General features: G+C 45.0%; 1 long non-coding RNA gene across 1 annotated transcript; it reads right to left on the reverse strand.

Annotated features, from left to right (window-relative positions):
• Positions 1–21,228: 21,228 nt before the first annotated feature.
• Positions 21,229–21,836, reverse strand: LOC115416919 (uncharacterized). The gene is made up of 3 exons (XR_003935058.1): positions 21,700–21,836; positions 21,445–21,452; positions 21,229–21,242 (listed from the first exon to the last, which is right to left on the reverse strand). It is a non-coding gene; the product is annotated as an uncharacterized LOC115416919 (long non-coding RNA).
• Between the last annotated feature and the right edge of the window lie 5,248 nt (positions 21,837–27,084).

Consider the following 27,084-nt stretch of genomic DNA (forward strand, 5'->3'; position numbering starts at 1 on the left):
CCCACCACACACACACACACACACACACACACACACTGTCTTCACATACTTACAGTATTTACATCTGATACCCCCCCCACACACACACACTGCTCAGTGACGGATAGAGACGAGGAGGAATTAACCTTGGCTTTATGGGGACTGTGTTCAAGTGTGTGTGTGTGTGTCAGTGTGTAGATCTGTGTGTGTGTGTGTGTGTGTGTGTGTGTGAGAGTATGTGTCAGTGTGTAGGTGTGTGTGTGTGTGTCAGTGTGTAGGTGTGTGTGTGTGTGTGTCAGTGTGTAGATCTGTGTGTGTGTGTGTGTGTGTGTGTGTGTGTGTGTGGCCTCTGTTCAGTCCACTGGTGCATATGTAGATGTGTTTCTAAATGAACAGTTCTTTGTTTCTGCTGCAGTGGAGGCAGTCGTTCAGTCTGGAACCACAGACACACGTTCACACACAGCGTCAGACACTGGACTGTTTGTCATCACACACGACATCCAATAAAACTGTTAGAGAAATACGAACAAACCAACATAAAAGGAAAACAACAACAGGCATTAGTAACTGCACACAGCCATGAACCCACACTGATGGTAACGGGTAACTCTAACCTTTATGGTTAGCGATAAACGGTTAATGGTTAACCCTAAACTTTATGGTTATCGATTATCGGTTTTCAGTTAACGGTTACCAGTTACCGGTTATCAGTTACCGGTTATCAGTTAACGGTTACCAGTTACCGGTTATCAGTTACCGGTTATCAGTTAACGGTTACCAGTTACCGGTTATCAGTTACCGGTTATCAGTTAACGGTTACCAGTTACCGGTTATCAGTTACCGGTTATCAGTTACCGGTTATCAGTTAACGGTTACCAGTTACCGGTTATCAGTTACCGGTTATCAGTTAACGGTTACCAGTTACCAGTTAACGGTTACCAGTTAATGGTTATCAGTTAACGGTTTTCAGTTAACGGTTATCAGTTACCAGTTACCGGTTATCAGTTACCGGTTATCAGTTACCGGTTATCAGTTAACGGTTACCAGTTACCGGTTATCAGTTACCGGTTATCAGTTAACGGTTACCAGTTACCAGTTAACGGTTACCAGTTAATGGTTATCAGTTAACGGTTATCAGTTACCGGTTATCAGTTAACGGTTTTCAGTTAACGGTTATCAGTTACCGGTTATCGGTTATCAGTTAACGGTTTTCAGTTACCGGTTACCAGTTACCAGTTACCGCTTATCAGTTACCGGTTATCAGTTAATGGTTACCAGTTAACGGTTACCAGTTACCGGTTATCAGTTAACGGTTACCAGTTATCAGTTAACGGTTACCAGTTACCGGTTATCAGTTACTGGTTATCAGTTAACGGTTATCAGTTAACGGTTATCAGTTAACGGTTATCAGTTACCGGTTATCAGTTAACGGTTTTCAGTTAATGGTTATCAGTTACTGGTTACCAGTTACCGGTTACCAGTTACCGGTTATCAGTTAACGGTTACCAGTTATCAGTTAACGGTTACCAGTTACCGGTTATCAGTTACTGGTTATCAGTTAACAGTTATCAGTTAATGGTTATCAGTTAACGGTTATCAGTTACCGGTTATCGGTTATCAGTTAACGGTTTTCAGTTAATGGTTATCAGTTACCGGTTACCAGTTACCGGTTATCAGTTACCGGTTATCAGTTAACGGTTACCAGTTACCGGTTACCAGTTACCGGTTATCAGTTACCGGTTATCAGTTACCGGTTATCAGTTAACGGTTACCAGTTACCGGTTACCAGTTACCGGTTATCAGTTAACGGTTATCAGTTAACGGTTACCAGTTAACGGTTACCAGTTAACGGTTATCAGTTACCGGTTATCAGTTAATGGTTATCAGTTAACGGTTACCAGTTAACGGTTACCAGTTAACGGTTATCAGTTAACGGTTACCAGTTAACGGTTACCAGTTATCGGTTACTGGTTATCGGTTGACCGCTGAAGCCACTGTTCCTGTGTGACAGAGCTCAGAGAATGTCTGGATGTTCCCGCAGTCGGAGAAGACGCTGTAAAGTAAAGAACCAAAGAGCCTGAAGATGATCCACACTGAAACCTACAGACCACCCCCCCACCCCCGGTAACCCTGGGTCCTTTCTCAGCCAATCACAGGTGGGGACAGATGGGGGAGGGGCCTGGCAGCAGGTGATGGAGGTGACGGAGGTTAATGGAGGTGTGTGTCCCCAGACCATAAACGACTGCAACGGGCTGTTACAGGGTTAGAGGAGCGTCAGTCACATGTCGCTTTGTGTTAGAGGTGACTGACACCTGGGGGGGTGTGGCCACGTGACCACATGATCACATGACAGGGTTACACAAAAAGTAATAAGAAGTGCAGATTATTGTGTTTCTCCAATTATTTAGACAATTTAAAGAACATCATAAATTCTAAAGCAAATAAAATCAAAAAAACGATGTCAAGTGTATAATCTTATTTAATTTGTATAATTTCTATTTATACTTCAAGCATTTAAAAAAAAATTATATATATTTTATTTACATGTTTCTATATATTTGCAATGCAAAATATATTATGAATTGTGAATTTTTATATCCTTTTTTGATGTATACTATTATGTGTATATATATATATATATATATATATATATATATATATATATATATATATATATATATATATATATATTGTATAATTGTTCATTGTTCAAATTAAAAAATAATGGTAATAAAAATAAAAATAAATAAATGAATAAACTAACCCTACATTGAATCATTAATGGTTGGGATCATCCACACCAAAAAAAAAAAGTTCAGATTATTATGGAAGTGTATTGCATTCACACAAAAAATTAAATTTGTTTCCCCGGAAATTTGTTTTTCCGAATTAACAATATAATTACCTCATAATTATGAGAAAAAATAAGTTTACAAAAATTCAGCTCTGTTTTTCTGAATTAACAAGATAATTACCTCATAAAAACAGAGCCGAATTTTTATTTTTTCAGAAAACAGTGTCTCGTTAATTCGGAAAAACAGAGCCAAATTTTTTTTTTTGTGTGACTGCAATACGCTTCTGTCGATTATTGTGTCCGAGTAAAAGTTGTTCTAAATCAATCATCACATGAAGCAGATTGAACCGTTCCAGTGTCTGTTGTGTTTGAACTGGCTTTGGTTTCATTGATCATTTATTTAGTTTTTTTCAACTAAGACATCCTGATGATCATTGAGTTCATATCAGTTATTTGAAGCATACTGACTTGTAGGGCGTCCTGAACAGTAGTCTGTCGTGTTGGGAGGTTGAACACAGATGGAGTTCCTGTTTTCATGGTTTAGTCTGAACTTTATGTCGGATCACAGTTTATTGGAATCAGAGGAAACCCAAACCTCGTCAGTGTTTCACAGATTCACGCTGTCTGAAGCCCACACTCTCCTCTTACCGTTACGTTTGGCGTCTTTATGCATTTTTTATCCGGCCGTCATGCGAGGATGCATTAAATGACATACTGTATGTGGATGAAAAACATTGGATTTTGCTCACATTGCTTTCAGATCGTAAAAAAAACAGACATGTCAGCGTTGGAGCCTGTGATGGGAAAAGTGTGCAGAGGCTGGACTCGCTCCAGATCCACACAAATAATGCACATCAGCCACTTTAAGACTGGGAGAAAAACTCACAAAGCGGCGTCGAGTTCACTTCCACCCGGCTTCATTTACCGAGGAAATCAACAAAAAGTGGAGCAGCCGCCGACCACAGAAAACCCACTGATTATCAGGAGTTTAGAGGAAAACGGGTGAATAATGTGAATAATCCAAAAGCGTGCAGACAGAGCCCCAACCTGACCTGAAGCAGAAAAGTTTGACATCCTGCAAATACCTGAAGCAGATCTGGGACAGACCAGATCCAGGTTTAGGAACGCTGCTGAGGTCTCCTCTGAACAGATGGAATTATGATTAGATCAAATCACACAGAAGTTTATAAACGCCTCGGGCAGAACCTCCAGAAAATAAGGTTCAAGTATCAGCAAAACAACAAACGTACACATACAGGAAACATTACAAGTACAAAGACATTACAGTAACTATGAAGGAATAGGACATTTAGTAAGAGTCAGACATGTTACTGACTGTCCTTTGTCCCTGGAGTCTCTGTCCTTTATGTCCCCACAGGTGTTCCCCGGACCATCACAGGTTTTCCCTGGATCATCACAGGTGTTCCCTGGATCATCACAGGTTTTCCCTGGATCATCCCAGGTTTTCCCTGGATCATCACAGGTGTTCCCTGGACCATCACAGGTTTTCCCTGGATCATCACCAGTTTTCCCTGGACCATCACAGGTTTTCCCTGGATCATCACCAGTTTTCCCTGGACCATCACAGGTTTTCCCTGGATCATAACAGGTTCTCCCTGGACCATCCCAGGTTTTCCCTGGATCATCACAGGTGTTCCCTGGATCATCCCAGGTTCTCCCTGGACCATCCCAGGTTTTCCCTGGATCATCACAGGTTTCCCTTGGATCATCCCAGGTTCTCCCTGGACCATCCCAGGTTTTCCCTGGATCATCACAGGTTTTCCCTGGATCCTCTCTGCACCTGCTGCTGTGCTCCTCCTTCTCCTCCTCTTCCATCATCATTATTCATTTACTCATATAGTTGTGATAGTGTTTAATCTATAGTTCCATAATTGGTACAGGTTTATAGTATTAGTACTAGTAGTATATCCACTAGTACTAGTATCTGTAGTAGTAGTATATCCACTAGTAGTACTAATATTTGTAGTAGTAGTAATATATCCACTATTAGTACTAGTATTTGTAGTAGTAGTATATCCACTGGCAGTACAGGGTGGGGAAGCCAAATGTACACTGAACATGTAGTTGTTTTTTCTCAGCAGACACTACGTCAGTTGTTTTGAACCCAAACATATACTGATGTCATAATCATACCTAACACTATTATCCATACCTTTTCACAAACTTTTGCCCATATGAGTAATCAGGAAAGCAAACGTCAAAGAGTGTGTGATTTGCTGAATGCACTCGTCACACCAAAGGAGATTTCAAAATAGTTGGAGTGTCCATAAAGACTGTTTATAATGGAAAGAAGAGAATGACTATGAGCAAAACTATTACCAGAAAGTCTGGAAGATACTATTAAAGAAGAATGGGAGAAGTTGTCACCCCAATATTTGAGGAACACTTGTGCAAGTTTCAGGAAGCGTGTGAAGGCAGTTATTGAGAAAGAAGGAGGACACATAGAATAAAAACATTTTCTATTATGGACATTTTCTTGTGGCAAATAAATTCTCATGACTTTCAATAAACTAACTGGTCATACACTGTCTTTCAATCCCTGCCTCAGAATATTGTACATTTTGATTCCCCACCCTGTACTAGTATTCATAGTAGTAGTATATCCACTGGTAGTACTAGTATTCATAGTAGTAGTAGTAACAGTTCTGGGTATTTGTACTACTTCTTGGTAGTTCTAACAGCAGCTCTTTTAGTTTGGAACAGTTGTGGTTCAGTCTGCCGTGCATCCATGTGCCCCCCCCCCCCCCCAAGCCCCGCCAATAAAGCAGTAATTGTACGAAAACCAGTGTTCAGAACTCACAGCTCCTCCTTCAGCCTGAACTCTGTGCATGTGTGGATCCACTCTTTAAATCCAACAGTTTCCAGGTTGTTCCATACAGCAGAAACAGTTGAATCTGGTCCCAGTCATGTGTCTGTCCAATTAGATTCAATTCACATCAATATTAGTTGAGTTCTAATTTTAAATGTGTGGGAAATGGGATTTTCAGTGTTCAGTGTAAATGTCCACAGAGTCCACATTCCACAGTGGATGTGGACAATTTAGTTCCAGATACAAGAGATTGTTCTAAGCTACAGGTGGATCCAACTGGAGGAGAATCGGAGTCGTTTTGAATTTTTGATGAATTTTGGAAAATGTCTCAGTGATGACAGATGGAAAACTGTAGATGTTGTGACCTTGCTGTGACCTTGAACTTTGTCCTACTGGGACCAAAATGGACTGGGTTGGTCCCAGGGCCTAGGCCTATCTGTGGGGAAGATCTGGGAAAGATGGGTGGAAGAGTTTTACAGTAAAGATGAGAACAAACAAACAAACAAACAAACAAACAAACACAGGTAGGAGGTAATAGAAGTTAAATGGAATTATGTTATATTATAATATGCAAGATAGATAGATAGATAGATAGATAGATAGATAGATAGATAGATAGATAGATAGATAGATAGATAGATAGATAGATAGATAGATAGATAGATAGATAGATAGATAGATAGATAGACAGACACCCACTTTATCCTCACTAGGGTCATGGGGGTCTCTTGGAGCCTATTCCAGCTACTTACAGGGGAAGGCAGGGTACACCCTGGACAAGTCGCCAGTTCAAAATGTAGAGAATATAGAGACAAACAATCACTGTCACATTCATAACAATATCTTTTTTTTTTTTTGTGACAGTCTACTAACGATAATTATAAAAAAGTGATGATAATAATAATAACAATAATAATAATAATAATAGTAATAACAACAACAAGAAAAGCACTCTGAGAGCAAAGACCTCCACCAAGACAGATCTGCCCCCCCCCCCATCACCACCAAAATTTTATCATTTCTTCCTTGTGTCAGTATCAACATTTCCTGAAAATTTCATGAAAATCCATTCATAACTTTTTGAGTTATCTTGCTAACAAACAAACAAACACGCAAACACACAAAGCAAAGCGATCACAATACCTCCTGGCAGAGGTAAAAATAATAATGACCTGATCCGGTCTGATCGGTCCCAGCTCTTTAACTTCATTTGGAACTGAATAACTGAACCTGTGTGGATGCTTTTAGTGTCTGTGGTTTGGACGTTTCCAGTAGAACCAGTATTTAGCGTCTTCATTTAACATCTGTCTTCTGTTGTCCAGGTCTGAGGACATGTTGTTGTTATTTTCTGGTTGTTTGTGGTTCATGTTGTCTGCACTGCCCCCCCACCCCACCCCCCCACATAGACCTCTCCTCTTCAGAGTAAAGTGAACGAGTCCTGACACTGATGGACCTCAGATGACCCATCATGCTCTGATTCCCAAACAGCCCCCCCCTCTGCGTCCCCCTCCCTCCCCCAGTGATGGCGTTCCCAGGAGACAGTTTTCCGGCCGGTTTCCGTGACGATGGGATGAAGTCCACATCTCTGAGCCGTAAAAGAGCGGCGAGCGAAAAGCCGCCGACTCAGCAGCCGCTGAAAATCAAAATATCAATAAGCTCTTATAGCATTAAGGAAAATGCCTAAATCTGACACTTTCTGTGCGCTGGACTCTGCCAATATCACTCAACCACTTACACTTGGCATGGACCCACTGCACAGTTTACATGTACATTAAGAGGCCTCTGCGCCTCCTCTGCTCCTATAGTATCTATTAAAGTAAATCTACAGCAGCTCAGGACCGTCCTCATTCATTTTTGAGCAGCTGATTGACAAGATGTGAAATTATGTCCACAGTTAAAGACAAAGACAGCAGTAGCGGCAAATACTGTGAATGTAAAGAAAAAAACAAAACAAAACGGGAGGACTAAAATAATGTACACTGTAAAACAAAATCTGTAATTTAACAGAATTTTCACTGTTTATTTTACAGATTTTTCCTGTATTTTTCAGATACAGGAAAATATCAATGAAATGACAAAAACAGACTGTGATTTTACATGTCAAATGGAAAATAACGCAAAAAAAACTAACTTTGAAGAACCATAAAATTTCCATTTTTTAAAAGAAATTGTTTTTTTCATAGAAAAATACAGTTAAAATACATTTGCAAAAGTATCGTAATTTCACAAACATTTCTTTTCTATTCATGACATTAAACTGTTAATTTAAAGTTTAATACTGTAAAAAAAATAATAAAACCAGATAAAATTACTGACAATTAACGGTAACAGAAGTATTAGTTCTGTCAGTTGAACCAGACTTGTTAATTGACAAATATCTTGTGTAATTACAGGAGGTTTCACAACAAAACTGTTAAATAAATGTATTTTTGTGAATGTATAACATGTATAAGCACTGACAAACTGTCCAAATACAGTTTTTATCAGTGGATTGGACAACTGAGTCTCACTGAAAATTATATATATATATATATATATATATATATGGAATTGGATTGTTTTAATACATGTAAATATTCTGTATTAAACATTAAAAAGTCAAAAAAATATGCAAAATCTCATGTAAAGTTAGGGCAAAAAACTGTATTTTAATTATGGAAAATTACCGTATTTTATGAGATGGTTATTTTCCGTTATTTAACAGTATTTTTTCGGCACCCCTGCTGCTGGAATAATACTGTTTTTTTTCCCATTTTTTTTTTAAGTGTATAGTATCTATTAAAGTAAATCTACAGCAGCTCAGGATCATTCTCATTCATTTTTGAGCAGCTGATTGACAAGATGTGACTTATGTCTGCAGTTAAATACGAAGACGGAGACGACAGCAGCTGCAAATACTGTGAATGTAAAAATAAAAAACCCAAAACGGCAGGACTAAAATAATGTAGTGCTTTTCATCTGCTGGGTGAGTCGTACAGATTTGGGCCTCTGCTGAGTCAGACGAGTGTCGTTTATGTTTTATGGAGCTGAGTCAGCGCTTCATTTATTCCGTTAATGTCATGTTGTGTCTGCCTTTAGGAGGAACTTCACAACATGAGGAGGACGACGGAGCGTTTACAGGCGTTAGTTCAAACCACCGTTCGGTTCTGTGGGTTCAGGTCCATCTGGTTCGGTGCTTTTGGTTGGATTTGTATGTATGTTGATGATCACGGGGGGTGGGGGGGTTGGCCTCCTGGTCCAGTGGAAAATGGAACAATGTTTAGATAATTAAAGAAGTGAGAAAATGCTGCCGAGGGAAAAAGGACAGAGGAAGATATGATCCACATAAAAGAGGTGGAGAGTAAGCACAAAGAGATATGAAGGAGTTTAAATAGACACGGAGGTGAAGAGGAAAGAAGGGCCCCGAGGCAGAGGGAGGAGGAGGAGGACACAGAGAAGGAGGAGGAAGAGGAGGAGGAGGAGGAGGTAAAGCTGAATGATTGCTCTGTGAGAATTATTATTGATGATTCAGACGATGTGAATTATTAATGGACAACGAAAAGCATCTTTGAACGTGTGTCTGACATTCAATACGGACAGAGATCAATGAGGAGGAGGAGGAAGAGGAGGAGGAGGTAGAGGAGGAGGTGGAGGTAGAAGAGGAGAAAGAGGAGGAGGAGGTGGTAGAGGAGGAGGAGGAGAAAGCGGAGGAGAAGGAGGAGGTGGTAGAAGAGGAAGAGGAGGAGGTAGAAGAGGAGGAGGAGGAAGAGGAGGAGGTGGAGGTAGAAGAGGAGAAAGAGAAGGAGGAGGTGGTAGAGGAGGAGGAGGAGAAAGCGGAGGAGAAGGAGGAGGTGGTAGAAGAGGAAGGGGAGGAGGTAGAACAGGAGGAGGAGGAAGAGGAGGAGGAGGTAGAGGAGGAGGTGGAGGTAGAAGAGGAGAAAGAGGAGGAGGAGGTGGTAGAAGAGGAAGAGGAGGAGGTAGAAGAGGAGGAGGAGGTAGAGGTAGAAGAGGAGAAAGAGGAGGAGGAGGTGGTAGAGGAGGAGGAGGAGAAAGCGGAGGAGAAGGAGGAGGTGGTAGAAGAGGAAGAGGAGGAAGTAGAAGAGGAGGAGGAGGAAGAGGAGGAGGAGGTGGTAGAGGTAGAGGAGGAGGTTTGTGTGTGTGTGTGTGTGTGTGTTAGTGGGGGGTGTCAGTCTGTCCCTGAACATCAGCCTTTACCATGTGACCTCTTGACCTCAGACACACATGCTGTGTCCGCGGTGACACCCCTGTCGCCACGGTGACGCTAACAGGGGACAGGACTCAGCTCCTATCGTCACGGTAACAGGCTGATGGGCAGACAGAGCCGCCACAGCTGATCACGGAGAGGACGGAGACGGGAGGATTCCAGAGAACAGGAGCATGTGAAGGGGACACGGGCCCTGTCTATTCACTGGAGACAAGCACAGACCACCCTGTTCATCCCATGGGTCCAGTCTATATATTGGAGTCAAGCACAGACCACCCTGTTCATCCCAGTCTTAGTCTGGACCATCAGACCAGTGGCTCTGCTGCTGCTGACTCCTCCTCCTCATATGGAAACAGACTGTTACCGTTCAGACAGGGACCTTACAGGGGTCAAAGGTCACACACTGCTTCATCACTGTGGAAAACTGCTCACCAGTGAAACCCGACACCTCAGAGGACGGACTCACCTGAGCCGGTGCCAGTTTTCACTTCCTGTCCTTATCGACGGCTGCTTCCTGCTGCAGGAGGAAGTGGCCACGCAGCATCGACCCCCCCGCCCCCGCTGAAACCTGAGACGGGGTCTGCACGGCATGCTGGGATGGTGTCGGCAAAAAGTCAGCGAGCGTCCGGATAAATAATGAATGAGAGTGATGGAGGATAAGAGGAGACGCAGACTTCTGGATATATGGACGTCCACAGTATATCCACAGACCTGGAGGGGGGGGCGGGGGGTCAAAACGGTGCGTTCAGGGTCTGTATGTACAGAGAGACAATGTCCAACACTGAAGAATGAAGAGGACCAAAGTGAAAAAAACTACCATTCAACTGTGACTGACTTTAACTGAGTTCATTTACAAAACAGGTGAGTTTATGTTTTTAGAGGAAGAGGAAGAAGAGGAGGAGGAAGAAGAGGAGGAAGAGGAGGAGGAAGAAGAGGAGGATTATCTCCTTATTCTTAGCAAAAACAAATTGTTTTGTTTCATGATTTGATTTTTTTTATTTCAGTTTGGATCATGTTTGATACTATAAAGTAATAAAGAACTGAACTAAACTGCACTTCACCTCCTCCTCCTCCTCCTCCTTCATAAACATCTAAACTCCTTCTAACTGACCTTCAGTCTGTACCCCCCCCCCTTTGACCCCTCCCCCAGTCGGTCATACCTGTACCTGTCGGACTCCTCCTTCCACTTCCTGTGTGTTGTTTCAGCTCAGTGCCGCCGACAGACTGCATGATGGGAAATCTGCAGTAAGTGAAAGCACAGGCCTCATTTGATCCATAATTGATGGTCTTTATATGAGACGGTGGGAAACGGGGAGAGTGATCCAGATAACAAGCAAACACCCCCCCCCCCCCCAGCTCCTGGGAGTGACGGCTGTTCGTGACCGCAGGACGAGCGGCTCTCCTCGCTGCTGTCTCTGATGTTTCCTCTTTTCTCTTTTAATGAGTGTCAGAATGCAGGTTTGTGTTTTAACGCAAAAAACAGAAAAAACAAAACGACAAAGAAAGCAGAAAAGACCAAAAGAACAAGCTGTTGTGATAAAGTGCTTACGGAGCGTTTAAGCCAAGTTAGCGAGCAGACGTGAAGATGTAGGCCACCAGCCCACAGATATATGGGGGGGGTGTCTACCTACCACCGGCAGAGAGGGGAGGGGAGGGGGTTCATCTGAGTGATTAGAGAGGAAACAGGTCATCTGCGATAAAACACCTCAGCTACGAGTTCAGACTGAAGAGGAGACCGAACACCTGAACAGAAACTCCTTCAACAACACTGGGTGAACGGGACGCACAACAGTACACACAATGATACACACAACGGTACGCACAACAGTACACACAATGATACACACAACGGTACGCACAACAGTACGCACAACAGTACGCACAACAGTACACACAATGATACACACAACGGTACGCACAACAGTACACACAATGATACGCACCATAATGCGCACAAAGATATGCACAACGGTAGGCTCGATGATACGATACCTAAATCACAGTTGTGGTTTAAGGTGCAGGGCTGCCCTTTGGCACCGGTTCTGTTCATAATTTTTATGGACAGAACTTCTCGGTGCAGCCAGGGGCCGGAGGGGGTCCGGTTTGGGGACCACAGGTGTTCCTCTCCGCTTTTTGCAGATGACGTTGTCCTGTTGGCCTCATTGAACCTGGACCTTCAGCGTGCTCTGAGGCAGTTTACAGCCCAGTGTGAAGCAGTGGGATGAGGGTCAGCACCTCCAAATCCGAGGCCACGGTTCTGGACCGGAAAAGGTGGTCTGCCCTCTCCGGGTCGGAGGGGAGTCTTTGCCCCAAGTGGAGGAGTTCCAGTATCTGGGTCTGGTTCACAGTGAGGGGAGGATGGAGCGTCAGATTGACAGGTGGATGGGTGCAGCGTCTGCAGTGCTTGTATGGGTCTGTTGTGGTTCAGAAGGAGCTGAGCCCAAAGGAGAAGGTCTGGATTTACCGTCAGTCTACGTTCAGACCCTCACCTGTGGTCATGAGCTTTGGGTCAGGACCCCAAGGACCAGATGCCAGATACAAGCGGTCTAAATGAGTTTCCTCTGTAGGGTGGGTGGGCGCACCCTTAGGGATAGGGGGAGGAGCTCAATCACCAGGGGCGGAGCTCAGAGTAGAGCCGCTGCTCCTCCACATCCAGAGGAACCAGCTGAGGTGGATCAGACATCTGGTTCAGATCCTCCTGGACTCCTCCCTGGGGAGGTGTTCTGGACATGTCCCACCAGGAGGAGGCCTGGGGTAGACCTAGGACACACTGGAGAGACTATGACTGTGGGGGGGGCTGGGAACACCTTGGGGTCCACCTGGAAGAGCTGGAGGAGGAGTCTGAGGAAAGGGAGGGGTCTGAGGAGAGGGAGGAGTCTGAGGAGAGGGAAGTCTGGGCGTCCCTGCTTAGACTGTTACCCCTGTAACCCAGCCCCGGATAAAGTGGTGGATAATGGATGGATGGATGACTGGTTTAAGGTGTTTCCATTAGTTTAAGGGGTTTCCATTAGTTTAAGGGGTTTCCAAATGTTTAAGGGGTTTCCAGTGGTTTAAGGGGTTTCCATTAGTTTAAGGTATTTCCAGTGGTTTAAGGGGTTTCCATTAGTTTAAGGGGTTTCCATTAGTTTAAGGGGTTTCCAAATGTTTAAGGGGTTTCCAGTGGTTTAAGGGGTTTCCATTAGTTTAAGGTGTTTCCAGTAGTTTAAGGTGTTTCCATTAGTTTAAGGTGTTTCCATTAGTTTAAGGTATTTCCAGTGGTTTAAGGTGTTTCCAGTAGTTTAAGGTGCTTCCGACCATGACACCAACAGCATTAGTCAGATCTAAAGCTCAAATATTGAAATGTAATGTGATTACTTGTGTAATGTGATTACTTTGTGGGTGTAATTGTGGGTCAGCTGAAGGCCTGACTTTTCCAACACGAACTCAGCGTGAACAGTTGAACAGGATTCATCTGATCCCCTTCGTCTGTAAAGGGACTGTCACTGTCTTTTCCAGCTGTGTGTGTGTGTCAGTGAATGCGTCGCAGGTAGACTGTCACCGTTCAGACTCCAACAGCTGAAGTTACAGAGGCAGAGTGAGGAACAAAAGGCTAATGGGCCGTTTGTTTGTCTGCTTTAAAGCTCTGGGTTGTGATAAATAAAACAGCAGCAGCAGCTGTCAAACCAACGCCATTTAACGACAGGACAGCGGCGCCGCGTCCCATCATGCATTGCAGCAGCTGGATCGCATTCAAAACACATCAACAAAACGCCAAACACGACAACATCCCCCGAACAGACACAGGAGGTGTTCTAATGATCCTGCTCCTCCTCACCTGTCTGACCGCGGATCTGTGCCGGGACGCTGCCTCGTTATGACAACCGCTGTCCGGGACGGGCCGGCCCTGTCGCCACGGAGACGCCGAGGCTGCGGTGACTGGTGGTTTCCACGGTGACGCCGCTGTCAGAGGATGGACAGAAACAAAACAAAAAACCCCCCATCTGTCACCGAACAAGAGCAGAAGAAGAAAAACTACGAAAGACACGATGAACACAAATATTCAACTGAGCACGAAAAGAATTGACTCTTAACAAGAAATAATGACCGAAAAAGTCTAGAGGAAATGAAACAATGAAGCAATAAATAAGTTTAAAAATGATAATGGTTACTAATATTCCCCAGAGATAAACATTCCATTGATAATTTCAAATATTCCACTAATTGTGACAAATATTTGACACAGAACCTAGAACAGAAACCCAGACACCCAGAACGCAAAACCTAGAACCCAGAACACAGAATCCCAAACCCAGAACCTAGAACAGAGTCCCCAGAACCCCAAATGCAGAATACAGAACCCAGACCCCAAACGCAGAATGCAGAACCCAGACCCAAAACCCAGAATGCAGAACCCAGACCCCAAATGCAGAATGCAGAACCCAGACTGCATTACGCAGAACCCAGAAACCAGAATGCAGAACCCATAACGTAGAACCCAGAACCTAGAACAGAGTCCCCAGAATGCAGAACCCAGAACAGAAACCCAGATACCCATAATGCAAAACCTAGAACACAGGACCTCAAACGCAGAACCCAGAACCTAAAAGAGAGTCCCCAGAACACAGAATGCAGTACGCAGAAGGTATAACCCAGAACCCAGAACCCAGAACAGAAACCCAGATACCCATAATGCAAAACCTAGAACACAGAACCCCAAACGCAGAACCCAGAACCTAAAAGAGAGTCCCCAGAACACAGAACCCAGAATGCAGTACACAGAACGTATAACCCAGAACCCAGAATGCAGTACCCAGAACGCAGAACCCAGATTGCAGAACCCAGGACCTAGAACAGAGTCCCCAGGCCACAGAACCCAGAATGCAGAACCCAAAACGCAGAACCTAGAACAGAGTCCCCAGACTGCATAACCCAGAACCCACAATGCAGAACCCAAAACGCAGAACCCAGAACGCAGAACCCAGGACCTAGAACAGAGTCCCAAGAACCCATAATGTGGACCCAAAATGCAGAACCCAGAACCCAGGACCTAGAACAGAGTCCCCAAAACGCAGAACCCCGAATGCAGACCGCAGAACCCAGAATGTGGCCTGTGTTGTGTCCTGTTCACCCCATTCCCAGTCTGTATTTTCCCAGTGCGTGTGTGACAGTAAATCCAGTCTGACAGAACTCCAAATATAATAAAAGTGTCACCGCAGCTCCATTAGATAAACGCAGAATAAACCCTTAAGTGCCGTAATAATCACCGCTGAGCGATTAAAAATGAAATGAAATGTCAGAGGAGGCGACGGCGGTGGCGTTCAGGGTGGCGTCCTATCGGCGTGGACAGACCTGGGCAGTAAAAGCAGTGTTTGTTTGTTTTACTGGAGCGTTTTTACGATCGTTTACGGAACCTTAATGATGACGCTAATGAGATGGGCGGGACCGTTTTCACACCAACCAATCACATTCAGGCTCAGACACCGAGGGAAGAACTGCAGACGTTCTTTACAATGTTCTGCATTTACAGAAGGGCATTCTAAACTTTAAGCACCAACACAGACTTGAACTGGAACAACAAACAAATCTGATATTTAACACTAATGAAACAAACAGAAAAACAAATAAAACACCAATAAAACAAACACATGAAATAAACAACATTTTTCTGCATCTTATTACATTTTATATGTTGAGCCTTAAGTCATTTTATTTTCTGTCTTTCATACATTTAATGTCACGAAAAACATGCGATAATGTAAAATACAAATAATACTTTTTACTACTGAACACAAATGTTAGTACCTGATATTCCCCCTACACTTTAAAAACAGCCTCATTACTTTACTTTAAAAACTTTTAATGGAAATAATAGATTTTCTGAACTTTATCCATGACATCAGATACATTCAACAGAATAAATACTAACATGTAGAAAGTACAAGAACAGAGAGCAAGTATGAGTATGAAGTAGTCTGTATCACTCTGTACTACCCCCTAGTACTGGGTGGTACTGTGTAGTACCCTGTAATACTGCATAGTATCATGTAGTACTGTGTAGTACCCTGTAGTACTGTGTAGTACTCTGTAGTATACTGCAGTACTCTGTAGTACCATGCAGTACCCTGCAGTACTGTGTAGTACCCTGTAGGACCATGTAGTACTCTGTAGTTCTCTGTAGTACCCTATAGGACCGTGTGGTACCCTGTAGTACCATGTAATACCCTGTAGTACCGTGCAGTACCCTGTAGAACTGTGTAGTACCCTGCAGCACTGTGTAGTACCCTGTAGTACTCTGTAGTGTACTGTGTCAGTGTACTGTGGAGTACCCTGTAGTGTACTGTAGGGCTGTGCAATTCATTGAAATTCAATTACGATTTCAATTATTACACGCAACGATTACAAAAATTATGTCATCGAGAAAAAACGATTATTAATTTTGAGTCGTTTTAATTCACGCGCACGCAAGCTCCCATGAGCTGCTCTGCCCCGCCCCCCTCTAAGCTACTGCTGCCTGCTAGCCGGCAGGTCCACCCCAAGAGGACAGTTGGACCTAGCGGTCTGGAAAAACGGCAGGAGAATCACAGCAGAAGTGCTTGGTAAACAAAAAAGGCAAGTCCAATTCAATTGTATGGAATCACTTTGGGTTTGATGAAGAAGACGAAGAGCAAAAACACATCACGTGCTAAAAGTGTTTGGTAGTTGTGTCCGCACCGACCGCTAACACAACAAACCTTTGTAACCATCTAAAGTTTAACCACCACCACCTTTATCATATTTTTTATCTTATGAAAAACTAAAACGCATAAAAACAACTTCGTCCGCAATGCAATCTTCAGTCTCCGAATCTCTTTACGCTGCAACTCCCGTATTAACCTAACCCTAACCCGTATAACCCTAACGTACGTATTCTATAGGGTGTCCCAGAAGTCTGCATACATAGGAAAAAGAAACGTTTCTTGACATAAACCATTTTTATTTCTATAATTTGCTCTATATGACTGCCATTTTGTCGGGAACACATTTCAATGCGTGTCCTCCACTGCTGAAGCACTATAAAGAAGAAATATAAAGAAATACATGTTAGAACCATATGTATTATGTCTCCTATGTATGGAGACTTATGGGACACCCTGTAGATGGCTGATGTATACAGAAGGCCTGAACTGAAACCTCACAGCATGCCACTGAATTTACTGTTTCATACTACATTGAACATACTTGAATTTATAATTTGCACTTTACGTGAGTTTTTTTTTTTTATTGCTACAGTTCTATGGCAAGTCTATAGCAGTTTAATTCCAGTGCACTATTTGTTTATAAAAGGAAACATACTTGAATTTACAGTACACTTATTTGATTTCAAAGATTTTTTTGTTTCGTACAAAAGTGAAAATACTTTGTTTTAGTGGTTAAAAGCTTTATTTATGTTTAAAGAGTATATTTTACATTGTTTGGCAAGAAAAAAATAAACAACTTTAAGGTTAACAAATAATCGTTTTTAATAATCATGATTTCAATTATTGCTAAAATAATCGTGATTTTTTTTTTTTCTATAATCGAGCAGCCCTAGTGTACTGTGTCAGTGTACTGTGTAGTACCCTGCAGTACTGTGTAGTACCCTCCTCTGTGTACTGTGTAGTGCCCTGCAGTACTGTGTAGTACCCTCCTCTGTGTACTGTGTAGTACCCTGCAGTACTGTGTAGTACTCTCCTCTGTGTACTGTGTAGTGCCCTGCAGTACTGTGTAGTACCCTCCTCTGTGTACTGTGTAGTGCCCTGCAGTACTGTGTAGTACCCTCCTCTGTGTACTGTGTAGTGCTCTGCAGTACTGTGTAGTACCCTCCTCTGTGTACTGTGTAGTGCCCTGCAGTACTGTGTAGTACCCTCCTCTGTGTACTGTGTAGTGCCCTGCAGTACTGTGTAGTACCCTCCTCTGTGTACTGTGTAGTGCCCTGCAGTACTGTGTAGTACCCTCCTCTGTGTACTGTGTAGTGCCCTGCAGTACTGTGTAGTACCCTCCTCTGTGTACTGTGTGTGTCAGGTCTTCATTGATCTGTGGTTCATAAACAGTTCGGGGTCAGAATCATGAGCTCCTCCTTCAGTTAATACAATTAGTCTGAGTCCACTCAGGACCCCCCCACCCTCACCAACCCCGCCCCCCACCTCCACAGTGCCCCCCCGCCCTCAGTGAACCCCACCACCACCACCACCACCCCACCCCCTATGAAAACACAGAGACAACAGAGGAAATCACTGCCAAATAAACCACAGAGGATGATGATTAGATTTACATTAGAACAGAGTCAGTGAACGCCTCACTGTGTGTGCGCGCGTGCATGGTGTGTGCGTATTAGTGTGTATATGTGTGTTTGTGTGTGTCTATGTATTTGTGTGTATTTGTGTATGTTTTTGTATTAGTGTGTGTGTGTGTGTGTCTGTCCATGGTCCTGAATTAAAACCTCATTGACTTTGTGTTCTCCTGTGTCGTATATTTCGTCTTCACTGAAGCCAGCGGACCTATACATCTTGTGCAGCCCCCCCCCCCCGCCCCCCCCATAAAAACCACCATCCACCAAACCAGAGTCCCCCCCCCAGTCCACATAATTAAATTAATTAACATCCCTCAGATCCTACATTCATTAATCTGAATGCAGTGGTCAGCAAAAGGACCAGGATCCATCAGACCTGAATCCATCAGACCAGGATCCATTAGACCTGGACCCACTGGACCAGGATCCATCAGATCGGAACCCATCAGACCTGGACCCACCAGACCAGGATCCATCAGACCTGGACCCACCGGACCAAGATTCCTCAGACCTGGACCCACCGGACCAGGATCCATCAGACCTGGGTCCATCAGACTTGGAACCACTAGAACTGGATCCATCAGAGCTGGACCTGTCCTGTCAGTCTAGTCCAGTAAATCCTAACCCTAACCCCAGACCCAGACTAACACTAACCCTAGCCCCAGACTAACCCTAACCCCCAGACCCAGACTAACCCTAACCCCAGACCCAGACTAACACTAACCCTAACCCCAGACTAACACTAACCCTAACCCAAGACTAACACTAACCCTAACCCCAGACCCAGATTTACTCTAACCCCAGACCCAGACTAACCCTAGCCCCAGACTTAGTCTAACCCCAGACCCAGACTAACACTAACCCCAGACTAACCGTAGCCCCAGACTAACACTAGGTTATTCATGGGTTAGGTATTCCTATTCATCTACCTGTATGTCTGACTCTGTCTTTCTGTCTCTCTCTCTGTCCTTGTGTATATCTCTCTGTCCCTCTGTCTCTCTCTCTCTCTGTCCTTTTATCTTTCTGTCCCTCTGTCTCTCTCTCTCTCTGTCCTTCTATCTTTCTGTCCCTCTGTCTGTCTCTCTCCCTGTCCTTCTATCTTTCTGTCCCTCTGTCTCTCTCTGTCCTTCTATCTTTCTGTCCCTCTGTCTCTCTCTGTCCTTCTCTCTTTCTGTCCTATCTTTCTGTCCCTCTGTCTGTCTCTCTCTCTGTCCTTGTGTATGTCTCTCTGTCCCTCTGTCTCTCTCTGTCCTATCTTTCTGTCCCTCTGTCTGTCTCTCTCTCTGTCCTTCTATCTTTCTGTCCCTCTGTCTCTCTCTCTCTCTGTCCTTCTCTCTTTCTGTCCTTCTGTCTGTCTCTCTCTCTGTCCTTCTATCTTTCTGTCCCTCTGTCCTTCTATCTTTCTGTCCCTCTGTCTGTCTCTCTCTGTCCTTCTATCTTTCTGTCCCTCTGTCCTTCTATCTTTCTGTCCCTCTGTCTGTCTCTCTCTGTCCTTCTATCTTTCTGTCCCTCTGTCTCTCTCTCTCTGTCCTTCTATCTTTCTGTCCCTCTGTCTCTCTCTGTCCTTCTCTCTTTCTGTCCCTCTGTCTCTCTCTCTCTCTGTCCTATCTTTCTGTCCCTCTGTCTCTCTCTCTCTCTGTCCTTCTCTCTTTCTGTCCCTCTGTCTGTCTCTCTCTCTGTCCTTCTATCTTTCTGTCCCTCTGTCTGTCTCTCTCTCTGTCCTTGTGTATGTCTCTCTGTCCCTCTGTCTCTCTCTCTCTCTGTCCTTCTATCTTTCTGTCCCTCTGTCTCTCTCTCTGTCCTTCTATCTTTCTGTCCCTCTGTCTCTCTCTCTCTCTCTCTCTGTCCTTCTATCTTTCTGTCCCTCTGTCTGTCTCTCTCTCTGTCCTTGTGTATGTCTCTCTGTCCCTCTGTCTCTCTCTCTCTCTGTCCGTCTATCTTTCTGTCCCTCCGTCTCTCTCTCTCTGTGCTTCAATCTTTCTGTCCCTTTGTCTCTCTCTCTCTCTGTCCTATCTTTCTGTCCCTCCGTCTCTCTCTCTCTCTCTGTCCTTCTATCTTTCTGTCCCTCTGTCTCTCTGTCCTATCTTTCTGTCCCTCTGTCTCTCTCTCTCTGTCCTTCTCTCTTTCTGTCCCTCTGTCTCTCTCTCTCTCTGTCCTTCTATCTTTCTGTCCCTCTGTCTGTCTCTCTCTCTGTCCTATCTTTCTGTCCCTGTCTCTCTGTCCTTCTATCTTTCTGTCCTTCTGTCTGTCTCTCTCTCTGTCCTTCTTTCTGTCCCTCTGTCTCTCTCTCTCTCTCTCTGTCCTTCTATCTTTCTGTCCTTCTGTCTGTCTCTCTCTCTGTCCTTCTGTCTGTCTTCCTGTCTGTCTGTCTTTCTCCTCAGTGTATTTCTGATCTCATCCTCACCTTCTGACTTCATTAATAAACGTGCTGTTGCTTCTACACCTGTTAATGAGCTCTGGATATTCATGACAGGTTCTTGCCGTGGGCCTGGGGGGTCCCTGGTGGTCTGACCCCCCCCCCCCCCCCCCCCCCCCCTCACAGACTCACCTCTTCCTCCTGTTCTTACTGAGGGTTTTAACACACCTCCTCCTCCTCTGGGACTTGTAGTGACATGAACCCAGCTTATTAATTTAAACTTCTGAGGATTAATTGCTGTATTTTTGGATCTGAGATACCCCCCCACCCCCTAAACGAACCCACCTGGGTCATTCGCTTAACGATTATATTTGGAATGAGACGAAAGGTGGAAACAGATCTGAGCGTCGGAGGAGGAAGGTGAGGAAGGAGAGTCTGAGCTGCAGTCGAGCCACAGAGTTTTTCTTTCCTTTAACAAGAAGATTTGAGCAGATTCCTCCTCCACGTCGGCGCTCCTTCATCCTTTCATCCCCCTCTGCTGCACTTATCTAAACACTCTCCTGAAGAGCACCTACAATCCCCCCCCCAAACCCCCTCCCAAAGCTGGAGACGAGAGGGGAGCCCTGTTTGAGAAGCCGCAGTAAGCTGCACAAACTCAGGATGAAGACGTGATTTGATCCTCAACTTGAACCTGTCGGATGAACTGAACCTCCACCTCTGATGGACCCAGGCCTCTGATGGACCCAGGCCTCAACACCGTCCTCTGATGGACCCAGGCCTCCACACCGTCCTCTGATAGACCCGGGCCTCAACACCATCCTGTGTCTCCACCTCTGATGGACCCAGGTCTCAACACTGTTCTGTGTCCCCATCGGTCCATGCATTTAAGACCACCTTTAGTTCAGATCACAAGTCCAACCTGATCCCATCACATCCAGGTGAGTCTCTGGAAGCCCTCCACCTCCTCCTCCTCAGTCCTGGTTGGATCTGATACTGATCTCCCTGCCTCAGGCTTCAGGTCCAGGTCCAGGTCTCCTTCCTAGTCCACCAGTACCAAGTCCAGGTCTCCACTGGCGGGGCATCCCTCCTCCTCTTCCAGTCAAAGCTGGTCCAATATTCCCCCTAGTCCCTCCTCTTCTTTGGTCCCTGTCAGTCTGTCTTGTCTTTGTCTCTGTGGACAAATATCAAAAACCACATCACTGACCTCCAACCACCAACCGCCATCTGCACCAATATTTGACACATGGACTAAGGTTCCGTTCAGACTGTACTCAAATGTGGCACAAATCCATTTGTTGTGTCCATATGTGACCTGGATCTGATCTGTTACAGTCTGAACAGCACTAATCTGAGCCGGACCACTTTCATATGTGGTCCTAAATCTGATCCAGACCACTTTCATATGTGGTCCTAAATCTGACCCAGGACCTCTTTAGTCCATGTGGGTCACTTCAGGACCTCTTTAGTCCATGTGGGTCACTTCAGGGTTACATTTAGTTTAGACTCAAAACTGACAGAAGTAGCATTTAATGTGAATATGAACCAACACACAAACAAATCGGATTTCACCAAAAAATGTGAACTGTGCGTCAGACCTGCTGTGAACGTAGTGTTGGAGACCAGCTGAGGTAGAACATGTGTTTGAGGACAGACATAGTCTGTGAACTTTGACCTGGACCGGTTCGGGTCTGTGTTCTGTTGACCTGGACCGGTTCGGGTCTATGTTCTGTTGACCTGGACCTGGTTTGGGTCTGTGTTCTGTTGACCTGGACCTGGTTTGGGTCTGTGTTCTGTTGACCTGGACCTGGTTCGGGTCTGTGTCCTGTTGACCTGGACCGGTTCGGGTCTATGTTCTGTTGACCTGGACCTGGTTCGGGTCTGTGTTCTGTTGACCTGGACCTGGTTCGGGTCTGTGTTCTGTTGACCTGGACCGGTTCGGGTCTATGTTCTGTTGACCTGGACCTGGTTCGGGTCTATGTTCTGTTGACCTGGACCTGTTTCTGGTCCATGTTCATGTGTTTATGTTCAGATCAGTTTGTGCTTTTCCTCCTCTGTGTTAAACTGACCAATAGAATGTGGTGTGGACTCGTCATTTTCAAAGTAAAAGAGATGCTCCTTCTCCAGAGGAGCCCCCCCCCCCCCCCACCCCCTAACACCCCCAACCCCCCCAGAGCCACCGGAGTCATTTGCTCAGTCTTATGATGTCTTCATGGTGCGTTAGTGCCGACCAGCGAGGCCCACATGCCAATCCGCCCCCTCCCATCCCCCGCCCATCACCCCCTGCCGCTCCCCCCCCCTCGTATCGCCGGCTGACCCCCCCACCAGCCCTCGCCCTGCTCTCCCATCATCCCTCAGTGGTCAGTGTGGAGGCAGAGCTGCTGACGCAGGCCGGCAGAGGTAACAAGCTTACCTGAGGATAATCTCCTAAGAGAAATTTCAAGGCAGGAAATAACCGAGGGGGGTGGGCGTGTGTGTGTGTGTGGGGGGGGGTGTATGTGTATGGGGGGGGCAGACACAGAGTCAGAGTCGCAGAGAAAAGACAGACAAACTTAGAGAAGTTTTAGTCCCTGAGTTGCTGCAGCAGCAGTTCGTATTCTCAGAGCTGCCCCCCCCCCTGCGGTCCCTCAGCGGTCAGACTTTAACAATGGACGGAGAAGAGGATGATGGGAAATATGAGGAGCATTCACCACATGTAGGACGAGCATGGCATCCTCCTCTTCCTCCTCCTCTTCCTCCTCCACTGCTGCCACATCCACAGTCTGTCAACCTCCATCTGTTGGGTCAACATTTATTCACTCAGATTAAAATGAAATATTATTATTATTATTATTAATGTCATTAATAGTAGTAGTAGTAGTAATAATGATAGTAATAATAATAATAATAATAATAATAATAATAATAATAATAATAATAATAATAATAATAATAATGTTATTGTTATTATTATCGTTATTAGTGTTGTTGCCTGTGTGTGTGTGTGTGTGTGTGTGTGTGTGTGTGTGTGTCTGTTTGTGTCCTCATTGCCTGTGTGTTTGTTGCCTTTCATGTCCTGGTTGCCTGTGTGTGTATTTGATGTGTCCTGGTTGCCTGTGTGTGTGTTTGTTGTGTTCTGGTTGCCTGTGTGTGTGTTTGTTGTGTTCTGGTTGCCTGTGTGTGTATTCGATGTGTCCTGGTTGCCTGTGTGTGTATTCGATGTGTCCTGGTTGCCTGTGTGTGTGTTTGTTGTGTTCTGGTTGCCTGTGTGTGTGTTTGTTGTGTTCTGGTTGCCTGTGTGTGTATTTGTTGTGTCCTGGTTGCCTGTGTGTGTGTTTGTGTGTGTGTTTGTTGTGCCCTGGTTGCCTGTGTGTGTGTTTGTTGTGCCCTGGTTGCCTGTGTGTGTGTTTGTTGTGTCCTGGTTGCCTGTGTGTGTGTTTGTGTGTGTGTTTGTTGTGCCCTGGTTGCCTGTGTGTGTGTTTGTTGTGTCCTGGTTGCCTGTGTGTGTGTTTGTGTGTGTGTTTGTTGTGCCCTGGTTGCCTGTGTGTGTGTTTGTTGCCTTTCATCTGTTAAATATTCCCTTTAATCAGCGCTCGTTGTGTCACTTTTCAGAATAATCAACGTGGACGTTTGCATTTAAATGTTTATTGTGTAAAACTCTGAAGGTGAACACAACGATGAAGACACACAGCATGAGTTGCCTGTGTGTGTGTTGACTGTGTGTGTTGTACGTTGTGTATTCTGTGTGTGTGTGTTGTGTCTTTAATCAAAGCCAACTTTAATGAACTGTCTTTGTGCATCACTTTCATTAGCACATTTACTCAATCAATACACACTGTGTGTTCAAGCAGTTCAATGGAAACTGGGATGTGACGCTGCAGCACACAACCTGTGTGTGTCTGTGTGTGTGTGTGTGAGTCTGTGTGTGTGTGAGTCTGTGTGTGAGAGTCTGTGAGTGTGTGTCTGTGAGTCTGTGTGTGTGTGTCTGTCTGTGTGTGTGTCTGTGTGAGTCTGTGTGTGTGTGTGTGTGTGTGAGTCTGTCTGTGTGTGTGTCTGTGTTTGTGTGAGTCTGTGTTCGTTGTGTGTATGTGTCGGTGTTGTGTGTTGTTTTGTGTGTCTGTGTTGTGTGTCTGTGTGTATTGTGTGTCTGTGTTGTGTGTCTGTCCTGGTCCCTTTCACATAACTCCATCATTAACTCTGTCATAGTGTGTCTGTGTTGTGTGTCTGTCTGTGTTGTGTGTTCTTTTGTGTTGTGTCTGTCCTGGTCCCTTTCACATAACTCCATCATTAACTCTGTCATTGGTTGTGGCTCTGTGTTGTGTGTCTGTATTGTGTGTCTTTGTGTTGTGTGTCTGTCCTGGTCCCTCTCACATAACTCCATCATTAACTCTGTCATTGGTTGTGGCTCTGTGTTGTGTGTCTGTATTGTGTGTCTTTGTGTTGTGTGTCTGTCCTGGTCCCTCTCACATAACTCCATCATTAACTCTGTCATTGTGTGTCTGTGTTGTGTGTCTGTGTGTGTGTTGTATGTCTGTGCTGTGTGCGTCCTGGTCCCTCTCACATAACTCCATCATTAACTCTGTCATTGTGTGTCTGTGTTGTGTGTCTGTGTGTGTGTTGTATGTCTGTGTTGTGTGTCTGTCCTGGTCCCTCTCACATAACTCCATCATTAACTCTGTCATTGTGTGTCTGTGTTGTGTGTCTGTGTGTGTGTTGTATGTCTGTGTTGTGTGTCTGTCCTGGTCCCTCTCACATAACTCCATCATTAACTCTGTCATTGTGTGTCTGTGTTGTGTGTCTGTGTGTGTGTTGTATGTCTGTGCTGTGTGCGTCCTGGTCCCTCTCACATAACTCCATCATTAACTCTGTCATTGTGTGTCTGTGTTGTGTGTCTGTGTGTGTGTTGTATGTCTGTGTTGTGTGTCTGTCCTGGTCCCTCTCACATAACTCCATCATTAACTCTGTCATTGTGTGTCTGTGTTGTGTGTCTGTGTGTGTGTTGTATGTCTGTGTTGTGTGTCTGTCCTGGTCCCTCTCACATAACTCCATCATTAACTCTGTCATTGTGTGTCTGTGTTGTGTGTCTGTGTGTTTGTTGTATGTCTGTGCTGTGTGCGTCCTGGTCCCTCTCACGTAACTCCATCATTAACTGTCATTGTGTGTCTGTGTGTCCTTTTGTGTGTCTGTGTTCTTTTGTGTGCGTGTCTGTGTTGTGTGTGTTCCTCGTCCCCCTCCATCATTAACTCTGTCATTGGTCGTGGCTCTGTGTCCATGTCCATATCCGTCACTCAGCCGTTTCTATCCGTGCCTCTTATTTCCCATCATGCACTGCTGCAGCGGCCTCACAGCACACTGATTAGCCCTCTGACCATTTAATTAATTAGGCTCGGCACTTAATTATGACAAACTGCATTAGCGTAACGGCGCGGCGGGCTCAGGCAGGTTATGTTCGGTAACAATTAGATTTGAGTGAAAATGGAGAGCGCTGATGGGGGGGGGGGTGAAAATGGAGGGGGAGGAGGGGGGGGTTATTGAGTAGAAAGAGACATATGATGAGATTAACAATAATCAGAGCAGTGGGAATAACCCATGACCAGCAGAGGAGGAGGAGGAGAAGGAAGAGGAGGAAGAAGAGCAGGAGGAAGAAGAGGAGGAGGAGGAAGAGCACAAGGAAGAACAGGAGGAGGGGGAAGAAGAAGAGGAGGAGGAAGAGGAAGAGAAGGAAGAGAAGGAAGAAGAGGAGGAGGAAGAAGAAGAAGAGGAGGAGGAGGAGGAAGAGAAGGAAGAAGAGGAGGAGGAGAAGGAAGAAGAGGAGAGGGAAGAAGAGGAAGAAGAGGAGGAGGAGGAAGAGAAGGAAGAGGAAGAGGAGGAAGAGGAGGAGGAGGAGGAAGAAGAGGAAGAAGAGGAGGAGGAGAAGGAGAAAGAAGAGAGGAGGAAGAGGAGGAAGAAGAAGAGGAGGAGAAGGAGGAGGAGGAAGATGGATTGTGTCTACCAGCACTGAAAATAAAGTTTTGGAGTTGTCCTGCTCAGTGACTCACCTGACTGGACGGGACAAAGAAAGCTATTTGGAGAAGCTAGCGTTAGCAGGGCTAGCTACTGACCCAGTCTACCGGAGTTTAAAGCACACGATCTGTTCCATTCTGTTCTACATGAAGTGTCCCCATACACTGGTGCTGATCTAATACTGCGTTCCAGTCCACCTGTAACTCCTGTTTTTCCATCCTTCTACTGGCGTAAATGCACTGGAATGTTCAGTCAAACCTGGGACTTCCACCCGTGAACTCGTACTAGATCCATGTTCTCCCAGTTCTGAGTTCTGACGTCATGTAGCAATGGTGCCCCCCCAATGGATGTTGTGTTTATGCAGATTGTTTTATCATCATTTATCTGTAAATGTTCTACATAATCAGCGGCTGCTCTAGTGTTAGCTAGTTTTCAGTCCAATGAGTGACAGAATAAATTAATACCAAATACCAATCCATATACACAAATAATATAAAAGGAAGACCAGCTTCTCTTGCCTTATACACCGTTTTTCCTCCTCTTCCCTGGCAACACGGTGGTGCAGTGGTTAGCACTCGTGCCTCACAGCAAGAAGGTCCTGGGTTCAATTCCAACACCAGTCCATGGGGGTGGGACCTTTCTGTGTGGAGTTTGC

Source organism: Sphaeramia orbicularis, unplaced genomic scaffold (assembly GCF_902148855.1).
Source record: "Sphaeramia orbicularis unplaced genomic scaffold, fSphaOr1.1, whole genome shotgun sequence".
NCBI classification, from domain to species: Eukaryota; Metazoa; Chordata; class Actinopteri; order Kurtiformes; family Apogonidae; genus Sphaeramia; species Sphaeramia orbicularis.